General features: G+C 34.5%; 1 protein-coding gene across 10 annotated transcripts in view; it reads right to left on the reverse strand.

The window, feature by feature from the left end:
* Positions 1–15,009, reverse strand: part of MGAT4C (MGAT4 family member C) — a 355,403-nt gene extending 340,394 nt beyond the window's left edge. For 2 of the 10 annotated variants that reach the window (XM_069095113.1, XM_069095106.1), the window contains exons 1-2: positions 14,769–15,009; positions 4,509–6,475 (exon numbers count right to left, since the gene is read on the reverse strand). The gene's annotated coding sequence lies outside the window, so the exon portion shown is untranslated. Of the gene's footprint in view, positions 1–4,508; positions 6,476–10,024; positions 10,117–14,768 lie in introns of all 10 variants that reach the window. The other 8 variants (XM_069095110.1, XM_069095111.1, XM_069095112.1 and 5 more) reach the window with 6 other exon arrangements.
* Positions 15,010–23,034: the final 8,025 nt, after the last annotated feature.

The following is a 23,034-nucleotide window of genomic DNA, read 5'->3' on the forward strand; positions in this document are numbered from 1 at the left end:
TAAAAATAGTCCCTGCCCTCAAGTTGATAACACTTTAACAGGGAAAGACAAACCAAAAAAGGAAACTGGGGACTGGGAAATGAGAGAAGGTACTCAACATGGCTGAATGTTTGAGAAGTTAGTCAGAGAACTCCTAAAGTATTGTAGCCCATGAAAAATGAGATATTCTAAGTGGGTTCTCTCCTTAAACGGAGCTTTGGAGTTCATGGCCCAATAATCAAATAGAGAGGCAGAGGAGAGTGATTAGGTAGAGAATTGGTGAAACCTTATGAGACAATGAGATTAACCCAACAAATATATTGTAAACATGATGAACATATTTAGAACAAACTTAGGCATGGAAAAGGTAATTGATAAACTAGATTTTCTACACATTTATTTTATCACGCAAACTTGAGTGGATTGTGAACCTCAACACCTGTTAATTCCATTGGAACCATTTATTTGCCACCCAACATCTATCTATAGGCAAAGCATTGGAGAAAGTTCTTAAGATATTAGAGTTTCTGGGGTGGCCAGGTGGTTCAGTGAGTAAGAGCACCGGCCCCAGAGTTGGGATGACCTGGGATCAAATCCAGGCTCAGATACTTAGCACCACACCCAGAAATAACTGGCAGTGTAACCTTGAGCAAGTTACTTAACCCCAATTGCTTTAAAAAAAAAGATATTAGGGTTTCTGATTGTTTTTGGCATGTTATAAATCCCCAAATCATATAAAATTAGAAACCCAAAAGACCACCTAATCTAGTGATGTCAAACTCATATAGAAACAGGAGCCACTAAATTGTACATAAAGATACTTGTGGTTGCATATTGACTTATATAACCACATATATATATACATATATATATATATATGTACACACACATATATATACACATATATGTTTATATGTCTCTATGTGTATATATGTACACATTTTTGATATATCAACACATTAAAAAAAGAAACTAGATAAAATGATATATAAAATAAAATGATGAATTTGGTGATGAATTGTGATAAATTTGACAATTTGTTTTCAATATTTATGTGACAATAAATTTAAATATCTATTTCTCACATAAATGAATACCAATCAGGTAGGAACTAGTAATAGATAAAAATAAATATACAATTTATTTTAATATTGAATTACTACAGAAATATTCAAAATTAATATTTGCTAAAAAACTTTATATATTTTACCAGAAATCAGTTTGTATATTGGTTATAAGCTTTTGTGATAACCAAATTTTCAATAAGGATAACAAATGCTTATTTGTTGACTTGCCCAATGTGAAGTTTTAGTAACCATCAGGAGCAAAAAGTAACTTCCCACATAGGTATGGACAATCAAACATTGCTAACATTCTTGCAGCAAATATGACCCTTTTAATAAAATATCTTGGCAAGTAAGAGTAAAAATCTGGAAAACTAACTTCTTTATTTGTTTCTTTCAGCTCTGTTATACTGAATTTCAAAAAGTCTATTTAAAAGTTACTTTTCATTCTCTCAAGATCAAAAGAAAATGGAGCCCTGAACAGTAAGAAATTGTTTTCACACATTTTGAATCCTTCAAATTGCCTTTCAAATTCAAAGAGTTATTTCTGAATATTTGAGGCTTACTTGCTGAAATTACAAGAACAAAATGACTCTTGATAATTTTTACATGTAGCAAAATGAGTCAAATCACAATTTTAGTAAACTTTCCCAGACTAAGTTTTATCTTAAAAGCTGTAGTGCAGTCTTATATAAATGTTATAAACTGACACTAAGATTATAAATTCAACTCACTTAAATGACTTGTAATATTTGTAATGAAAGTTAAATCCTGAAACCAGTTCTTAATATTAAACTCTTCTACCAATTCTCTTATAATTTCTAAAAAACACTTTGATTTCATGGCAAAGTGACCAAAATTACTTCAAAACTTCAGGAAAGGAAAGCCAGTGGACTTCTGTATAATAAAGTAACATTTCTTGCTCACCTTGGATTTCCAAGAGTAATGAAGAAAAAGAACATTGATTCAATCCTCAAGAACACACACAATTCACTGTTTTTTCAGCGAATTTCAGCACATGTTCCATTTAAACTACTTTGAGCAAAACACTTCCTGTTGTACAATGCAGTGAACACAATGACCCTTACTATGAGGACCAATTTCTTCTTTTTATATCAATAATTTAACTACAAATTTGTAGTTCAACCATATTTTTAATATAATTTAAAGCCTATATATTTTCATCTGTTACAGTGTTATTATATTATAGTCTTATAGTGTTAAGAGAGAATATCAAGCAATTCTTCACTCTCTGAAAGATTTTTGTACCACATACCAATAAATATGGCCACATGTGCCACCCCACTAATAGCCATACTTTCATTGACTGTAATTGAAAAAGTCAGGCAATTTTCCATTTTTTTTATCCCACTGATGTGTCAATTTCATCGACTCTTCCAGCCACAATATTTCATAATAATGAAATATTTTTAAAAGTTTTAACTTTTTCCAGGATAAAGAATTTCAGACACTTTTGTCACATAATTTTTATAAATTTCTCACTTTCACAAATTTATTTCACATTTCACAAGTTTCAAAGCTAGGTGGCCTAATGGATAAAATACTGGAGTTAGGAAGACATGAGTTCAAATTAGACTTCAATCACTACCTGTTTTATCCTGGGAAAGTCACTTAATACTTTTCACTTAATTTCCTTTATCTGTAAAATGAACTTGAAAAGGAAATGGCAAAACAAAATCTTGGCCAAGAAAACTCCAAATAGGGAAACAGAGTCAGAAATCTTGAAATGGAGTAAATAACAACAAAAACACTTTGAATACTTAACTTTGAGTTCTAAAATAATATAAACAACCAGCTTTGATTGTATGCTCAATGTCTTCATGATGTTTTTGTATTTTTTTTTTGTTTTTGAAGTACAGATTTGGAATTACTCGATTCATTTTCTCTTATTTTACTTAAGTATTAAAAAAACACAGAATTATAGGTTTCATAGTGGTGTTTTAAATTATATTTTATGGGATACATTGTTACAGTGTCTACAAATTACATGTAATATCTTTCTTTTTCAACTTTAGAAAATAAATTATCTAGCTCCCATCTTATATGAAAAATTCTGTCCTTCTATGGGTTATTTCTTATTGCTCTTAGAATGTGACATGATTTATGTATTTTCTACAAAATAACAAAGTTTAAAAGTACTTTAGAGTTTAATATTATAGTTATAATTTATACTTTTATATTTCTATTTACAAATACATTTATAATTCTTTCCTTGCATAAGATACACTAAAGTCTTTTCTCTCTTAACATCTGTTACATATAGTAGAGAATCATTGAATCTAGAAGCAACAAAATATAATTTCCTGTGTACTATTGAACACAGAACAAATTTCAGTGGTGCATGGCTCAGAACCATAGACCAATTGCATGAACTGTGTTCAAAGGAACCTTGAAGTCTGTATTTACCTTCAGAGTTGACTTGAACCATTCCCCTACTAAGCTACTAAAAGGGAGCAAATTTTAAAACATGATTCCCCAGCTCAAGAGAGACAGATTATGGGAGGAGAGCAGTAATTGGTGAAAAGGAGGCACATCGCCCACATATTTTTGGCTTCTCTTACATTCTCAAACAAAAACAAAAAGTAACCTCTCATCTGCTTATGTTCCTGGATAGATTGTTTGCTACTAACATGGTACTTTGCCCACGTGAATGAAACTTCATCTTAATAGAGAAGTGTGTCTCATCTTCAAAAAGCTTAAATACTGCAGAGAAGCAAAAGCATGACTAAGAATTAGCTGTTTAGTCAAATGAAAATATATCATTTATAGTATCACAATAACAGCTAAAGAAATACAGACATTTATCATTTTTACTAATAACCTTTCAAATATTAAAAATATCACAATGCTTTTTATCTTAAGTATTTATCTGCATTTTTTTCACCAAAAACAGATTGAGATATGCAAAGGTAGAAGCCTGGCTGTGAATTTTGAGACTTCTAGGGGTGTATTGCTGTTTTACTCATGTGCAATATTTGAGGTTTTGACCTTTGCTTTCTATGTACCACACATTTCTCTCTGAATTCCATTACAAAGGCCTCCTTTCTATCATTTCCCTCCTCACCATATGTCCCTGAGCTTCTTTCCTCCTATCAAATTATACCATATACCTCCTCCTTATCTCATATTCCCACCTATCACATCTCCCTGCCTCCTCCAAAATTAGCAACAATAATTTCATATATGAAAGTAGATTTTTTTGTAACATTAACTATCTCTATATCCCAAAGAAATAATAAAAGGTAAAAGGACCCAAATGTAAAATATATATATATATATTTATAGCAGCTCTTTTTGTGGCGGCAAAAAATTAGAAACTGAAGGAATGCATATCAAATGGGGAATGCCTGAACAAGTTTTGGTATGTGAATGTAATGGAGCACTGTTGTTCTATGAGAAATGATGAGTAGGAGCAACTCAGAAAAAAAAAAAGGAAATACTTACATGAACTGATACTGAGTGAATTAGGTGGGATCAGAAGTAGACAGTAACAGCAACATTAAGTGATGTTCAACTATGATCAACTTAGGTCTTCTCAGCAATAGAATGATCCAAGAAAATTCCAAAAGATTCATGATGGAAAATGCTATGAACATCCAGAGAAAGAACTATGAAGTCTAAATGCAGATTGAAAAATAGTATTTTCACATTTTTTTTCTTTCCCTCATGTTCCGATTCTTCTTTCACAATATGAGTGATGTGGAAATATGTTTAACATGATTATACAAGAATAATCTATATCAGATTGCTTCCTATCTTGGGATGGGGAAGGAAATGTGGGAGGGAAAAAAATACAAGTCAAAATCTTACAAATATAATTGTAAAAATGATAATAATTGGGAAAAATACAATTAAGTATATAAAAAGATAAACTATCACAATACTAATCAAAGCTAACAAGAATTAATAAATAGTAATGAATTGTTAATTTTTATAATCATAAAACTGAATCCAAAGAAAAAATTATGATTTTAGCTTTTAAACATAACATAACCTGTTTTCTTATATTTTTTTTATGTATTTAAAAAAAAATACTTCCCAATTACATTTTAATCTGGGCTAGACCATACAGGGGAATATTGTGGGCTACATGCAGCCTTTGTCTGCATATTTGATAACAAGGATAATTTACTTTAATCCTGCCATTTGATTATTAATGTTATTTTGTAATAATCTCTGCTAAAAGTTTATCTCTTAAAACTAGCTTAAGGAGAAGACCCTAAGACCCTTCCCAGAACAAATTCACCTAAAGAATGTCATACCATGAAGTATCTTCTCAAGGCCTCTGCTCCTGAGCTAGGTTGCATTAGTTCCCCCACAATTGGGAACCTGAGTTCCGTTTCCTCTATAAATATGGCCTAGTTTGAGTTAGATCAATGAGGGGGACGAGGGGAAGATTTTGTTTTTATTAACTTCATAAGAGTATTGGCAACCTGGTTCATCAGAAATAGAATCAGAGAGAATCTGATTGGGCTGTCCAGATTGATAAATGGGGCTCAAAACTCATCACCAAGGGGTGGCCAGGTGGCACAGTGAAATAAAGCACCAGCCCTGGAGTCAGGAGGACCTGATTTCAAATCTGACCTCAGATTCTTAACGCTTACTAGCCGTGTGACCTTGGGCAAGTCACTTAACCCCAACTGCCCTGCTTTCCCCCTTCCAAAAAGAAAAAAAAATCACAAAGATCATTTCTCAACTATCCCCTCATCCCACTTGGTCCAAACCAAGGATGAGTAATTGGGAGGATGTAAAGCCAGGCACAAGCAGCTTTCCAAAGGTTGGCTGCTGTGAACAACTATCAAGGTTCTGATTACACAGTATAGTGAATACTCTATTTATTCCATAACCAATCAGAGCAAAACATTCACAGAATGTTTTGGCAAGTTACCTTACATGAACTGATATTGAGTGAAGTAGGTACAGCATTCACAATGTTACAACTTATCACAGATAATCAAAATACAGCTTTCACAGCAATTTATTACATAAAATGGCCACATATTTTCCACCACAGTGGAAAGTTTTGATCAAAGAACAATCATTTAGTAATTCAAAGTTCTCTACTCATGGGCCACAGTAAGTTAACTCAATCAGTCAGTTATTCAGTCATCAATCACTATTCTATCATCAGAAAATACACAGACCCTCCACCCCTAGGTCACTAGTAAATTAAAATTTCTCAGTCAGTACACAGTATCTAAGTAAAGTCTTCTTTCAGCTTGACTCAGGTAGTCTCTCAGATTCCCTGGATCTCCTTCCATATTCCCAGATACTACCTGGATTCAACAAACTGTCACTTGGGTTCAAAGACAGATAGTTCTCGGGTCCTTGTCCAGCTCTCTGTGCAGTTCCTGCTCCACATTAGAGATCACAATGTCCAGTCCATCTCAAATACTTTACAGTCTCTGTTCCTGGAAAAACAAGGCTTAACAATGTGACAAACAGGTTAATAAAAAGTACCAGCATCGCAGTCATGCTTCCTCAGTCTTAAGCAGCTCTGGCTGGCGTTTAGAAATCCTCAGCAACTCTGGCTGGCCCTCAGACTCTGCAGAAGTTTCAACTGGTTCCCAGAATCAAAATCACTTCAACCAGGTTCTCCAAACAAAAAGCAATCTCTCCAGCCTGGGGGGGTGGGGGCTTTCCTCTTCAGCCTCCTCAGATCCTCTTCAGCCTCCACAGCAGCAGCAGCTTCTGCCTCCATGAAGCTTGCTCCAAGGAGACATGACTTTCCCAGCTAGGGTATTTCCTTATATACGGATAGCATTAGCTTCCTGTTTCAGCCAACCCCTTCCTGTTATGTCAGCAACAGGGATTCATACCTTCTGTTTCTTTAATAGAGGCTTGATTAATTACTAAGTGCTAAGTACCTGTTTCCTTTGCCAATACAAAGGGATCTTCAAATTCAAATTACATTACCATTAGAGGGGAGTTAAGAGCTCTTAGCCTGCCTTCTCATTAAGTATCCACCAATTAAGTTTGCCTTTTTATTGTCAGGGTAGGGCCCAATAATGTGCTGTTGAGAAGACAGCAGGGCATTTAAGACCAAGACCCTGAAACTATATCTTTGGTTACTACAACTGATCATCAATTTACATGATTTTTCCAGTGAGGAAAGTGAAGTAACTTACACAAAGTTACATAAGTGAGAGAATTTAAGAATATTATTTGGGCCATCTATAAGGGCTAATCTAGATAAAAATAGACCAAATCTACTTTCATATCTTATTTCCTTACCTTTGATATCAGAAAGCTTGCCTTTGAATATCACAAATATTAGTTTAAAAAAACAAATACATTATTTGAGAACGGAGTATTAAAATGAATTTGGATCTTCATCTGAATCCAGTACATCAAAACATATTTTTTTTAATTATTGTGTTAAGGAAAATGAGTTAAAAATTCAGCCTCCAATGCCTAATATCAATATTGGTCATCTTGGGGGAAAAAAAGCAATGATTGGTATCATTAATAGATAGAGTCTTGAGCTGGGGGTCAGGAAATCCTGAGTTTAAATACAGCTTCAGACACTTGCTAACTGCGTAACTTGGGCAAGTCCACTTAATTCTGTTTGCCTCAGTTTCCTTATCTGTAAAATGAGCAGGAGGATAAAATGGCAAACCACTCCAGTATCTATGGCAAGAAAACCTCAAATGGGGTCACAAAGTGTTGGACATGACTTAAACAACTGAATAACACCACAACATTAGAGCAGATTTTTATCCACCACTACAAATCCAGTGTTGACAGTCTCATTTGTCACCAAACCTGAAAGGATACAGCAAACTTTATGATTTGTTAATCTCTGAGACGTAGAGGATATTAAAGCTAATGTTGTTTCCTAAGAACACTGGACTTATTTGGTGAGACAAATTGCACAGATTTTGGAAATATTTATTTCCCTCATTTTGGGAATATATCATTTAAAGGTGACAAATGCAAGGCCAGGGTTCCTCCTCTTCCAGTATTATCAACAAAATATATTTGCTGAAAATTTAGTATAAGGAGAAGGAACTACTAATTATTTCAAGATTTATATTGTGACACTGGAAACTTCCATGGCTAATTAAAAGATAACATCAGAAACAGTTCATCTTAAACCAGATAGCTTCTGTGTACAGATTGATTGATTTTCACTGAGCAAGGCAGAGTTGGAAACACATTTATTCAGTGAAACAACTATATTTTGAATTCTTTCTATAGTAAATATGAATTCTGTCTATAGTAAATATCATCTTCAGGTTCAACTGTCAAAAACTCAGAATGTTTGGGTACAGAATAGCAATTCAAATACTGAACTGAACTTTTCATCTTTTTACTCAGTTCCTATAGCTTCTGGAGTCAGTTATTCCTATTTAATGATTTTAAAATTATCTGTTTCCTCTAGTTTCTACACTTTCTATCCTTAATATTATCTAAAACTTTATCTAAAATAATCAGTACGGGTGGCTAGGTGGCACAGTAAATAGAGCACTGGCCCTGGAGTCGGAAGGACCTGAGTTCAAATCCCACCTGACACTTAACACAAAATTAGCCATGTGACCTTGGGCAAGTCACTAAACCCAATTGCCCTACCTTCCCCTCTCAAAAAAAAAATAGTAATAATCAGTAAATCAAGGTCTCAGTGTTTGATGAATGGCCAAAATTTGGTTTGATGATTATTTCTGCTTTGTATTGAGATAATTTCACAATGTTTTGAATTTTATTCCATGAATTTCAAAGTTTCTGTGACACTAATAGATAATACAGTATAATAGAAAAAATATATTGGACATGGGAGTCAATAGGTTTCATCCTGGACAATTACTAACTGGTCAAATCACTCCTTATCTGAGCCTTATTTGCAAAATAGAAACAATATTAGTCACTCTATTTTACCACAACAAGTAGATGACAAGGCAGCATTTTAAATAAATTATAAGAGATAAGATAATTTAAGTTCATTTATGGGTATTATATTCTTAACATTCCTTTGATGGAAAGGGGAGAGGAATCTATCAGAATTGCCTTTTTTAAGATCTTTAGATAAAAAATGAAAAATCCTTAGAAATGAAGAGCATGTCTCTTAACTTTGTACCGTAGTAGATAGACTTTGAGAAATTCATGAACCACTTCTGACATACTGTCTGTGTAGGGTCAAAGTCACATTCTTTCAGTGTCCCAGACAATTTCCCACCTCCTCCCCCGAAAAATTAAATTGTAGAAAGACAAACATGTGCCATATTGGTGTCATTTTCATTTAATTTACAGGCAATTTTTGTCATGTCAATTTCCACATCTCACTTATGTGCATTTCTTTCTATTTGTATAACCACTACCCTAGTTGAGTCCTTCGTTACCTCTCATATGTCTAGTTGCATCTCTCTCTCTCTCTCTCTCTCTCTCTCTCTCTCTCTCTCTCTCTCTCTCTCTCTCTCTCTCTCTCTCTCTCTCTCTCTCTCTCTCTCTCCTCTATTTCTACTTATTTTTTGTCTTTTTGGAGGGAGAATTGGCAGGGCAATTGGGGTTAAGTGACTTGCCCAAGATCACACAGCTAGTAAGTCTTAAGTTTCTGGGGTCATATTTGAACTCAGGTCCTCCTGACTCCAGGGCCGGTGCTCTATTTACTGCACCACCTAGTCACCCCTCTTTGGTTTTTTTTTTCTGCCTGAAGACTCTTTTCCTTCTAACTCATGGCTACCAAAGGAATTTTACTGAACTGGGCACCTTAAATATTCCCCCACTCCTACCTCTACTTCCCAAAACTCCAGTGTCTCTTTATTACCTCTAGGATCAAATGGAAACTTCTTACTACCTGACCCCTTAAGACCATTCTATTCTATTTAAAGTTATCTCCCCTCCCTGTACTTTGTGGTCCCATCATATTGTCCCTATTGACTGCTTTATACACCTGGTGCTCCATCTCCCATCTCCATGCATGTTCTCTTATTATCTCCTGTGCCTGAAATGCATAACCTACTCACCTATTCCTTTTGGACTTTCTGGATTCCTTCAAGACTCAGTGGAAGTGTTGTCTCCTTCATTGAAGCCTTTCCTGAGCTCTCCAGTGTTCAAACTATATTCATTTTTAAGTACAGTTTATTTACCCATTGAAGTGTACATATTGTATATTTAAGGCAGGAATGATTTCACATTTTTAAAAATCATGATATCACTTAGTACAATACTTCAACACATAGTAAACATTTAATAAATATTTACTAATGAATGGTAACAGTTTATTGTTGAGTATATATAGTTTGGAATATCTATAAAACAATCAATTGTAGTACTGCACCTCCAAAGAAAGAAGATATAGAAAAATGATAGGTATAGATAAAGAAAGATAGACACAGAGACAAAAAAGGGTCAGAGGGGAGGAGGTCAAGAAGATAAGGACCGAGAAAAGGCCAACGGATTCAACAACTGAGATATTATTGACAAATTTCATTAAAGCAATTTCAGTCAAATGATACAGCTAGAAGAGAGATTGCAGTTGAAAAGTGGAAAGGAAATTAAAGAACACCAAGTTTCCCTGTTATTCACATTAGGAAAAATCATCATATGTACATACCTCTAAAAGGGAAGGTTTGGGGGTGACTGGGGTAGAAGAGGCACAATATAGCATACTGATGGAGTTGTAAATCCAAACAGTTTAGAAGAAAATTTGGAACTATAGACCCCCAAAGTTCAGTCAATTAAACTACAGTTCACAAAATTCTCCATATTCTTTGACCTCGTTATAGCACTACTATGTATATCTATATCCATATATCTATATCTATTCCACAAAGAGCAAACTCCGGTATTCCTGACTTCACACTCAGCATTCTAATCTCTACTCTGAGTTTTATATTGAAATGTGATTTTTGTTAATTGATTTAAAAAATTAAAAATAAGTGAATGAATAGAGAGGTAGTTGAGTCAAGGAGAGTAGATAATTTTCTGTGCATTTTTTAAAGGTAAGGGAGCTACAGGTTATTGCTAGAGGAAAGAGCAGGAACTATTGCTTTTTTTTAAATATTTTTTTTCTTTTTTAAGGATGCATAGGTATTCAGGATATTTTGAAATCATATGACCATAGTCTTGCCTCTCAAAGGCAAGTAAAAATAAATACATACATAAATAAAAACACTAAAGCTTTCTGTTGATTAAAAAATTTAAAACAGTACCTAACAAAGTTATTTGCAGAATAAGTTAAACTAATAGTGTGATTGCAATGAAATGTGGCTTGCGAGGTATAACTCTTTAGATGTAATATCATCCAAAGGGGAAGCAGTGTTCTATGACCTCTAGACACTTGCAAACAAACAGGTATAATGGTACCCACTTTCAGAAAGTTTGCTATCTACTCTTCTTGGCAGACCCAGTATATGTACATATGAAGAAACTCATAAAATATAAAAACTACATTAAAATGAATATGGAATTGATATATTAACCTTGAGGTACTCTTTCCTTGTCAATTATCAAGTCTGGGTTGTGGTAGAAGTAACATCTGGGATAGATTACATAATATTTCTTTCTGTTCAACATTTTCAGTGACACAAGTCTGGTTAAAATAACAATCAAAGAGCAGATAAGAGTTGAAGTAGATAGAGCACCAGCCCTGAAGTGAGGAAGACCTGAGTTCAAATATGCTCTCAGACACTTACTAGCTATGTGATGCTGTGTAATTCACTTCATACCAAGACCCTCTCAAAGCAAAAAAAAAAAAAAAATAGCAAGCAAAACCTTGATAGTAAAAATAAATTAATGAATAAATGAATGAATGAATGCCAAGGGAGAAACCAACCCATAGATGGAGGAGTGAAATTTTGGGACTTTATAGATGAGCATAGGTATTTGTGTAAAGTCCATTTGAATTTTGGGGATTTTGTTATTGTTGTTGCTATTTTAAATTAGTTATCAAAGGTTCTTTCTTCTCCTGACAGGAACTGCTTGAATCCTGGTTTAGTGATCAGACAGTAGGGAAGCTCTTGACCATCAGAGCAAGTGTCTAGAGTCGTGATCTCAATTCAACAAATATAACTGAGTAACTACTATGTGCAAGGAATTGTGCTCATAATTCACTGGCAGTGAAGTCTAATGGAAAGAGTTTACTGAGAATCAGTAGAAGGAAATTTATGTTTAGGTTAAGCTACTATCTAATATTGTGACCTTTTCAAATCACTGCCCCTCCCAGGGCCTCAATAAAATGGAGAGGTTGGGATTAGGTGTTAAATTGCATGAAATTTAAAGTTTTTTCTAGCTTTAAATTTCTGTGATTCTAAATTAAATAATAAAAATAATAATGCTTAAGGAACATATTTTCTAGGCACATCAGATTATATGTGTAAGGTGAGAATATATAGCCTATTATTGAACAAATTTACATTTATATGTAAAGTTATTAGCAAACTTGAAAGTCTATTTAAATATCACTACTAGTATTACTAAATGTTATTACTATAATTATCATTATCCTTTTCAATGCCAACATAATGTATGTCGTTAGAGAGGTTATGAAAAAAAATACATTTACTAAAAACATAAAAGCACCTTTTTTTGTTCTGAATTGCAGACAATGTTTTCACTGTTGACCTAAAGATCTGAAGAGGATTATTAGGGAATTAATTAATTTTGCAAAATATTCACATCCTATCTCCCTCTTTTGTCAAGGATAACATTAGAGGAAAAATAATGTCAGTACTGATGATTTGTATAGCAGGATCAAGTCCTAATTATCTTTGAGACCAAAGACAATTTATTCTCCCCTCCTATACAAAGAATTATTTGCCTACATACATATATGCATACATATGAATACACACATACATATGTTTATGCAAATAGACACTATAGTATAAACATACAGACATACACAAATAGACACAATGCACACAAATATACATGCACAAGCATACTATATATGTATATGTGTGTACACACACACATTTATGTGTGTCACTGTAAAGATGCCTCACAATATTTCAAACAGTTGACTTAGTCAAAACTTGTGGGTCCTCACTTTTAGATGTCTTGATTCACTTGCTAGGTATTAAAAGTTACTTGCAAAAATCTTAACAACTTTTGTGGGCATTCAAAAGGTTTTGAAGCTCTATAATAGTTACTCTCATTTTGGCAAATAAGGCATGCATAAATCCTAAAATCCCATTAGCACATATCTGACACTTGCCATAAACACATTTTTGTTCGGACTTGAATTGGCTGAAAGGAACACATCAAACACTCCTGATATTCAGAACCAAGAGACAAGACTGGGCTCGTGAAAGCCATAAAATTGTCAAATCACTGAGAAGCCCCCTGCTGCCTCTAAGTGCAACTCAGACACCTCCAATCCCAGACTTCTAATTATCAAAAATGCCAGTTTGGATAAATGCAACAACATGTTACCTCGCCGGACTCAGTCAAAATGAATCTAAATAATAACGGGAACACACAAAAAGCATTTCATGTAGATCATCATTCAAAAGTTTAATTTTTAATTCAAAAGCATCAAAATAACTGAGGACTCTTCAATTAAATAGTAAACATTTAAGACTGGTCCATGTTGCTCTCTCCCACAAGTCACCGCTGCCAGTTTTCACATGAATATCCTTCTCTTCATTATGTCTGATCACAGAAAGTACTTGACTAGTAACACTTGCTACTGGAGGCTTCATCAGAGCCCTCTAAGTCAATTAAGAACCTTTATTGTATCTGATTTTTCAGTATCACTGTCAGTATTAATCCTCCCCATCCAAAGCAGCAGTGAAGCAGATGTAATATACTTGTTTTGTAGCAGAACTGGGAGAGTCATCACAGTAAAAGAACCAGAGCACTATGATGAAGCACTTGACAGAAACCTTTAACTATCCTGCACAGAGTTACAGAACATGTTTTGAAACACATTTAATCAGCACAGTAGATACAATAAATACAACAGTATATTCTACTTTCTGCCTCACCTTTGTACCCTGAAGCCATTGACTATACTTTTCCTTTATCCTCAAAAGGGAACTAGGAGCAAAAAGAAATTTTTTAAAGTATTCTTAACTTTATTTAAGAACTGAAAACCTTTTACTCACTAGATTGGATTTCTTTTGCTAACACAGAAACAACTTTGACAAAACAGTCACAATTAACGAAGTTCAACTCATGCATTTCTAGCTGAATTTTACAATATTCTCTCTCTGTCTCTGTCCCTCTGTCTCTATCTGTCCCTCTGTCTCTCTCTGTTCCTCTGTCTCTCTCTGTGTCTCTCTGTGTGTCTCTCTGTGTGTCTCTGTCTCTGTGTCTCTGTCTCTGTCTCTCTGTCTCTCTGTCTCTCTCTCTGTCTCTCTGTCTCTCTCTCTCTCTCTCTGTCTCTCTCTCTCTCTCTTTCTTCCCCCTCTTTAAGGCAAAATGTGGAAAGATGAAGGATATGTTGTAAGTTTCATTCAATATAATGGTCTGGTCATGCCAATTATTTTCCTATTTCAGAAGAAAAGCCGAGATTTCATTGCCAATTATTTTTTACTGCAAATGAGACTTTTTCAGGTGTACATTATTAGCATGCCCCCTTTTGAAATTTTACCCTGCCAAACCCCGCTCTTCCTTTCCCTACATGTTTTAAACATCTTTCTACTTCTAATCTCCCTCGCGGCTAATCCTGTTGGACTCTGAAAGCAGTTTCCTCTATAGTTTCCTACGTTAGGCACATCACCTTTATTTGGAAAGAGAAGGGAAATCAGAAGAGGCTCTTACCAGAGGCAGGGAAAACAATTCGCTCAGCTAGATCCAGCCGCGCTGTGTGCAGCCGGGCCGCGTGAGTGATCCTTGGGCCTCACACAAAAGAGAGATAATTGGTTCTCAATGAAGAGATGTAAACATTCATCATAATGCCACTGGTACTAGAACTAAAAGCTACCTCAGCTGCTCTATGTACTCTGACTCGAAGATGATGTCACAAACATCAACTGGGTGTACTCTCATTGGCTTCTGTTACCTGGAATCATATCTTAACCCTAACCTGTCAGCTGCAAATTGAAAAGCTGAGCTCTGACTGTATTTTTTTTTCCGTGGGGGGGGGGGGGGGGGGGGGAGAGCGAGGTAAAAGCAGCTTGGAGCTACATGATAATCACACACTGGAAACAACATCAACAACAAAAATTCAAAGACTAATTTGCCTAATTAATTAAACAGGAGCCCTGGGGAACTGAATTTTCATAATCTGTTCACTAAATGACAGTAATCATCAAAATATTATACAGCATGTGTATGAAAAGAAAAAAAATGGTAATGTACACACAGCGTCCGGGCATTTCTCTTCTTGGAGTTAATCTTTCATTGTTCTCTATCAAATTAAAATGGAAACAAATTTTGAAACTCTGGGGCACTTTATGTACAACTGTGATGCCTTTGAGCAGGACGGATGCCTAAATTTAAAATCATTCAAATAGAGTGAGAAGGAAAAAGAAAAGATACAAAAATGAAATTTTCAGAAATAGCTTTCTGGAAAAATATTTTGGAAATACAGTTTGTAAAATCATATCAAAACCACAATCTCTTCAATATAACAGTGATATGTGTGGGGGCATATACCTAAGGGTATTCAATAAGTTAGAGGAACTCCAGACAGTCTCAATTTGTTTATTTGTAATCTAGTTTTTCCTGTGATACTAAGTTATATTCTTTTTCTGTGGAGGCTTAAAGGTCCTTGTTATTCATCTCCCACAGTCTGTTTCTTATTTTTAACCCTAACACAAACATTTCATTCAGGCATAAACCAGTAGTTGGGCAAAATAATGGACTAAACTCTACCTTAGACAGTTGATAAAGGGATAAATTTACAATTATCTTAAAGTTTCATGTAATCTTGTCACATCCCATAAAAGCTGTTAAGTTCAGATGATTGGTGCGATGACTGGGCAGTTGGAGGGAAGTTCACTTAGACCTTTGAAACTTTAAAGGTACTCCCATACATGCTATTACCTTGGTTCTAGTTGGGAGCAAGAGGCCTGAGCCAGGACTTCAGATAATTACCTTGATATCAGTGGGCCTGAATATCAAAGACCTCTTTGGGATGCAACTTTTCACTGTTAGCTCCTGAGTTCTTTTGATATGGGTTGCATTTAAAAGGATGTTGTTTGAGTTCTGAGACCAACAGGCCATACCCCAAGACTTTAGTTATTAAGAGCTAAAATATTTGATTCAGGACTCAGGTATCTTTGGGTGGTCAGCTCTAAAAGTGGTGTCTTTTGAGGATTGATGCTTTGGCTTTGAAGTTTGCTCTTAATTGTATCCGTTTATGACTGCGGCTTCATTAGCAGATACCTGAGGCCTAGATTGAATTAGGACTTTAATCTCCTAGCTAACAAATCCTTATCAAATTATCTATACTGTGCTACTTCCAGGATATAACAGACTATACTGTAATGATAAGAAAACTTGAGTCCCCTTCCTTTGTCTCATTGCTCTATAAAAACCGTGTCCTGAGAATCAATAAATGGATTTCATCTTTCTTCCTTGAACTACCCACATGGCCTGGTCGTTTCTTATTCACTTCTCTGGAACATGCTAAGTGCTGGACACTGAGCATCCCACTGCAGGTTCTTGTGCCCTTTCACAACATAATCTGGCCAGATGAAGCACCAACTTTCTCTACATTGTTTCTACACACACACACACACACACACACACACACACACACATATAGCCATGCACATATGTGTGTATACATCAGTATATCACACACATATGTATATATACATATATATTTCTAAAGGGAATTCTAAAGATTAATCACAAATCAAACAAATAACAAAGGGCATTGACCAGTCAGTGTCAATAAAATGACCTTTTGAATTCTTATCATTGAATGTCTCAGACTATTATCTGGCCTTAAAGGCAATTTTAAGAAAATCTATTTTAGATCTTAAAAATATGTAGGTCATTGATCTATTATTCATTTTCCTCAATTATTAAGAATGGAAAAACTTTATCTTAAAGTAAAATCATAGATTTAGGGAGGAAAATTCATAATAGTAGTCAACAAAATGTCTTAAAGGATAGATATGGAAAGGGGGTATTTAGTTCAACCCTCTTGTTTCACTTATGATGAAACTGAGATGGAGAGAGATTAAGATGTCCAAGATCACACAGGTAATGAATGTGAGAGTTAAGGTTTCAATGAATCATCTAACTCCAGGGTCAATAATCTTTCCACTGGACCACATTGTCTTTATACCATTATGCCTCTTAAAATCCATAACCTCCTTCAAAGCTCATTCAGTCACTACCTCCTATAGAGGGTCTTCCATGATTACCCTGGTTATCAGTGTCCTTCCACCCAATACTGAATGTTACATTGCATATAAGCTATATTTACTTCTGAATACATGTTTTTCCCTCCATTAAAATATAAATTCCTTCAGGCCAGGGTCTGTTTCATTTTTTTGTGTTTTTAACTCCAGAACCTGGTATAAGAGCAGATGTTTAAGAAATCCTTGTTGATGAATGAAAAGTAGCATAAACACTTACTATGATCAAACTTTTCAAATACTCTTGGCACATCACATTGTAGGCTCTGTACAATCTTTTTCCCAGTCTCAGAGGGTCAAGGGGTTAAGTTGTGGAGATTCTACAGTGATAGTCCTAGGGGGTAATCTCAAAGCAAGTCTATTTAGTCAAAATTTACTTTAGGCCAAAGTGAATGATCCTACTCATTTATTTCTGCTTTAACCAGATGAGATTTTAGATGGAAATGTGTGTTTCAAAATAAGTTTCATTGCCATGCAATAGGATATAAAACTGGATTAAAGACCATAATGATGAATTTGGAAGATAATTATGCCAATTGTATTTCTGGCTGATAGTTGAAAAAGGTGAGACATATTAATTGCTGTGAAGATATGAATCTGGGTAAAAAAATACCTAAGAGGTAAACTCTGATTTTTTTTTTCATTTTTCAAATACTTTATTAACTTCTGATTTACATCATTCATTTCCGCCAGATTTTGAGTTACAAATTTTCTCCCAATTTTTCCCCTACCCACCACCCCAAAATAGCGGTCCCACAGGATATCGCCTCCTCCAATCTGCTCTCTCCCATGTCTTCTCCCATACCCCCTTCGACTTTTCCAGTAGGGCATGGTGGATCTCTATGCCCCAATGCCTATATATCTTATTTCCCAATTATATGTAAAATCGTATTAATAATAGTATATGTATTTAAACATTTGATTTTAAAACTTGGTTCGAGATTCATTTCCTTACCCCCTGGTCACCCACCCTGACTGGGAAGATAAGCAGTTCAGTATAGGTTGTACATGTGTAGTTAATGCAAAGCATTATCATAGTAAATGTATTGTAAAAGACTGACTATATTTCCCTCCCTCTTGTCCCACCTTCCACTTGTTCTATTCTCTACTTTGATCCCATCCGTTTTCAAAAGTGGGTGCTTCCAACTTCCCTAAAACTCTGCTTTTATCTATGGAAATTAATGTAAAATATATTTACCTTCAGAAATAAAGAACTAATACATATTGATTATATGAACTATATCTCTTGGAAAGAATACAAATATCAGAGGATTATAGATTAGAAATAGAAAGAATTGCAGAGCTTACTGAGTCTAAAACATTTAGAAATGAGGATGCTGAGGCAAAGGGAGGATAAATTACTTTACATGAGAAATTTTTACCCTAATTTTAATGGTAACAAAAGCAGTAAAACTTTTCTTTCATGCCCTATGATAGCTGTTTTGTTTTATTTTATCTTTTAAATTTGGAATGAAGGATAGGAGTAGCTTATACTCACAAATGTGTGCCAGTGAAGAAAAGACAAAATGAAAGCAAATAAATAGTAATATCCAAGTATGGTGGATGGATATGTCTCTATCTATACATGGATAGATATAGATACAGAGAGATATAGATATATACATCTATAGATACCTAGATATAACTATATATCCAGGTATATATAGATATATCTACCATACCAGAATGAAAGGCTTATATAGGTGGGTTTGTATGTATGTACATATGTATGTATGCATGTATGTATTAGTTTAAACCTCTTATTACTAACAGATGTTATCCAAGTCACTCATTAAGTAACAACTAGGATTAAACCTAGTTGTTATGATTCCAATTCAAACATTCCTTTTACTATACCACCATTTTAACTTGATTTGGGTTCATTGGGATTAGATTAGAATCCCAGTACAAGTAGATTGACCTTGGTTAAAGCAGTTAGTATGAGAAGTTCATAAATCTAGAGGGGGAAGGTATTTTGAACACTTTGTAGATAAACCACCAAATTTTACAACTGAAGAAAGTGAGGAAAAGGGCAATTAAATGAATTACCTAACAACACAAAGGTAGCAATTATGAGAGCACAGATGCAAATCCAGAGCCTGGGATTCCAGAACCATTTATGCCATGTTCCCAATTTACAGCTGCCTGGCTCAGTTTTCTCATCTGCAAAATTAGTTGTTTGGTATAGATAGTCTCTCAGGTACCATTCAGTTCTATGATGGGATCCTATACAGTGCTCATATTTAGTTAGAGGGAATTATATATGTGCATATATACTTGTAGCATTATCACATATATAACATACCAAAACATCTTGTAAATATGCATAGATATTCTTTATTTACATTTTATTATATTACCCATAAAATTCATATTACATATGTATATATACTAATATATTATACATGTAAAGTAAAATTCTATATGTGTAACAAGACCATATGACAATATAGCAAATAAATATGTATTTTAAGATACATAATTTATTAAGTCATATCCATAAGACATATATGATAATCAGTCTCATGACTATGTGATCACCTTTCATACATATACACAAATATATACATATATATGAAATAGTATGATTTCTTTTCCTTATACAGGTCACTGACCTTGTAATATTATTGACAAATGGGATAAATGTAATTTACAACAGCAGTATAAGTAAATAATGCAATATTTCAATGGCAATGTCTCCTTTTGAAGACTATAGTTATTAAAGGTCACCATCTTCCAGTAGATTTATTTGCTGTATATCCTGTTGAAAAGTCTAATGACACCCTGACATTAGTCTGAACATGTACTTGGGAATAAAGCCAACAATAATAAGACATCTTGAATGTGATGTGAATTGTGAGTCAGACAAAGATGAGTCCTCCCTAATATAATAAAAAAAAACTCTCATCCAAAACTATCTAGCATAAAACAATGCTAGATAGATAGAGATACAGACAGACAGACAGATAGATAGACAGATGCTTTTTTTCTGTCTAGATAAATAATGGGACAATTAAAAGTTTTTTTTTTTCTCAGTGTCAAATAGGTGAAAAATAGTTCACCACTTGCTATCAGGTACTTTTTGTAAATACACTGAAAACTGCATAAAAGGTTAAATAGGTCATAGACTATTTTATGCATATTATTTCTGTATTTGTAGAGGTATAGGGGCATAATGGATGGAGCTATCATCTTGAATGGACTCAGAAAGATCTATGCTCAAATTCTTCCTGCTATCTATTTGACCATCATGGATCACAATCACTAGTTGAGAGATGGTAGAAGTCTTTGAGACTGTCTCAAAGTTGGACCAACTTATTTATCTTGCAAATAAGAAAAAATATTCCTAGAAAGGAAAAGTAAATGCCCTGAACAAGATGACATAGGCAGTAATTTAGACTTGAGAGCATGGACTATTTTTTTTTTTTTTTAGTTTTCCTTTTCTCTGTGGCATTGGACCTGGAATAAAGGAGACTTCAGTTCAAATCTGGTCTTAACACCTACAAGCTGTGTGACCTCTGGCTAAGTAATTTAATTTCTGTCTGCCTCAATTTCTTCAACTGGGGATGAGAGTCTCACCTATATCAGGGAGTTGTGAAGATCTGTAAAGTACTTAGTATAATGCCTGGCACATAGTAGGCACTTAATATGGATTTCTTTCCTTTCTCTTCAAGCATTTAGCGCAGACCTTAACATAGCTAGTTGGTGCAGTGGATAGAGTACCAGACTTGGAGTCAGGAAGACTCATCTTCCTGAGTTCAAATCTAACCTCAGATACTTAGTAGCTATGTGAGCCTGGATAAGTCACTTAATCCTGTTTGCCTCAGGTTTCTTACTTGCAAAATGATTTTGAAAAGGAAATAGCAAACCACCTTAGTATCTTTTCCAAGAAAACCCCAAATGGGGTAACAAAGAGTTTGGCATGACTGAAACAGCTAAATAACAACAAAAAAATGCTTTTTGACTGACTAAATTTAGGTCAGGAAGCAAAGCCAGTTTTTCTGACTCTAAATCTAGCACTATTTTTTCTACATTCTGCTATCTCAAACCACTCCCTAAAACTAATCTTTGAAACCATAGACAGGGCATGATCTGCCGCAATGGCACCTTGTATTGCCTGTTCTGATAAAATCATAGATTCTTTGCTTTGGGGGGGGGGGAGTCTTGGTATTTAAATAATAGCTTTTGGACAACTTTCTATCTGATTCCTTTCCCAATTCCCCCAGATACAAGGACTTGACCTCTGTAACAACCCCAGTATTTAGCATTCATTTTATATACCATGTTTCCCCGATAATAAGACACTGTTTTATTAATTTTTTTGGACAGAAAAACACCAGAGGGCTTATTTTCAGGGGAGGGCTTATTTTAATGAACATTAACAGCAATTTTAATAAACAGGTAAATGTGAACAAAAAAATGTATCTTTATTCAATAAGCAAATCACTGGGGAAGAACAGGATGACGTGCTCACTGCTGCAGCTCTGAGTGGTTGCAGCTCGGAGCGCGGCGTGCGTTTCACCCGGGGGGGAGACGGTGCATACAGAGGGTACCGTAATGTAGCGTGTAGTGCAGGGGATCACCTTCACTACAGTAGCAATCTCAATAGGGCTTATTTTCGGGGGAGGGCTTATTTTAGAGGAATCTTACACAGTAAGGGGAGGGCTTATTTTCGGGATAGGTCTTATTATCAGGGAAACACGGTACATATGTACATACAACATCCCCTAACAGATTTCAAGCTTCCTCAGAGTTCCATTTTTGGGTCCTCTGAGACCAGTATAGCACCTATCACATAATGTATTCTTAATTAATGCTTGTTGATTGGTCTACAAATATACACTGGTGGTATAAAAAAACCTTTTATTCTATAAACATAATCTATATATGCATTTATTAGATTATAGAGCTTTAAATAGAATAGCTAGTTAGCATTTGTCAAATCTAGAATAGAATATTTGCAAAGGTTCTTCATTTAATGTCCTAACAAGGAACATTCATCCTGGCTTTATTCTGATGCAATCCATATTATTGAACTTTCCTTTTCCCTGGTATGTCTGGAGAACATGAAGACTATTAAAAAAAATCTTTTGACCAATCAAACAAGAATATTTTGGAGTTCAAGCCAAGTACATCTCATTTTTATTACCATACTTGAACATCATATATTTCCCAGTAGCTGAAATCATTGCAGTATTTAATTGCTTGACAATTATTTCTGTTACATCAATTTAGTGGTTAAACTAATTATTTATATTATCAAAACAAATCAGCACTAGAGGCTAATTAAACTAAAGGCATCATCCTCCAACATTTTCTAACCAACATATTAAAAATGTTTAGGTTAATACTAATTTCATAAAAAAAAGTTACATCCTCTTCAGGTGATCATTTTACAGGTAGGACTGAATAATTTTAAACAGTTATCAAACATTACAAATTTTATTTCACTCTTAGGAAAGTTAGAAATATCAGAACATATCACTTTGCTATTTCCTGGACGATCATTACCTACTTATCCACAAGATGGCAGCTCTGTTTACATGGTCACTAACTCTTATAATCGTCTATCCCAGTTTATTTGGCATTTCATAGCAAATATTTTCGATGCTACACATACAGCCTTTTAGAAATTATTATAACGTACCATACTTTCTGTTCAGGAAGAACAAGTGTAGAATATAGAAGAGTACAATGAAAATGATGAAATA

Source organism: Petaurus breviceps, unplaced genomic scaffold (genome assembly GCF_028583685.1).
Source record: "Petaurus breviceps papuanus isolate PSGF00001 unplaced genomic scaffold, PetGlider_PUasm1.0 225, whole genome shotgun sequence".
Taxonomy (NCBI): domain Eukaryota; kingdom Metazoa; phylum Chordata; class Mammalia; order Diprotodontia; family Petauridae; genus Petaurus; species Petaurus breviceps.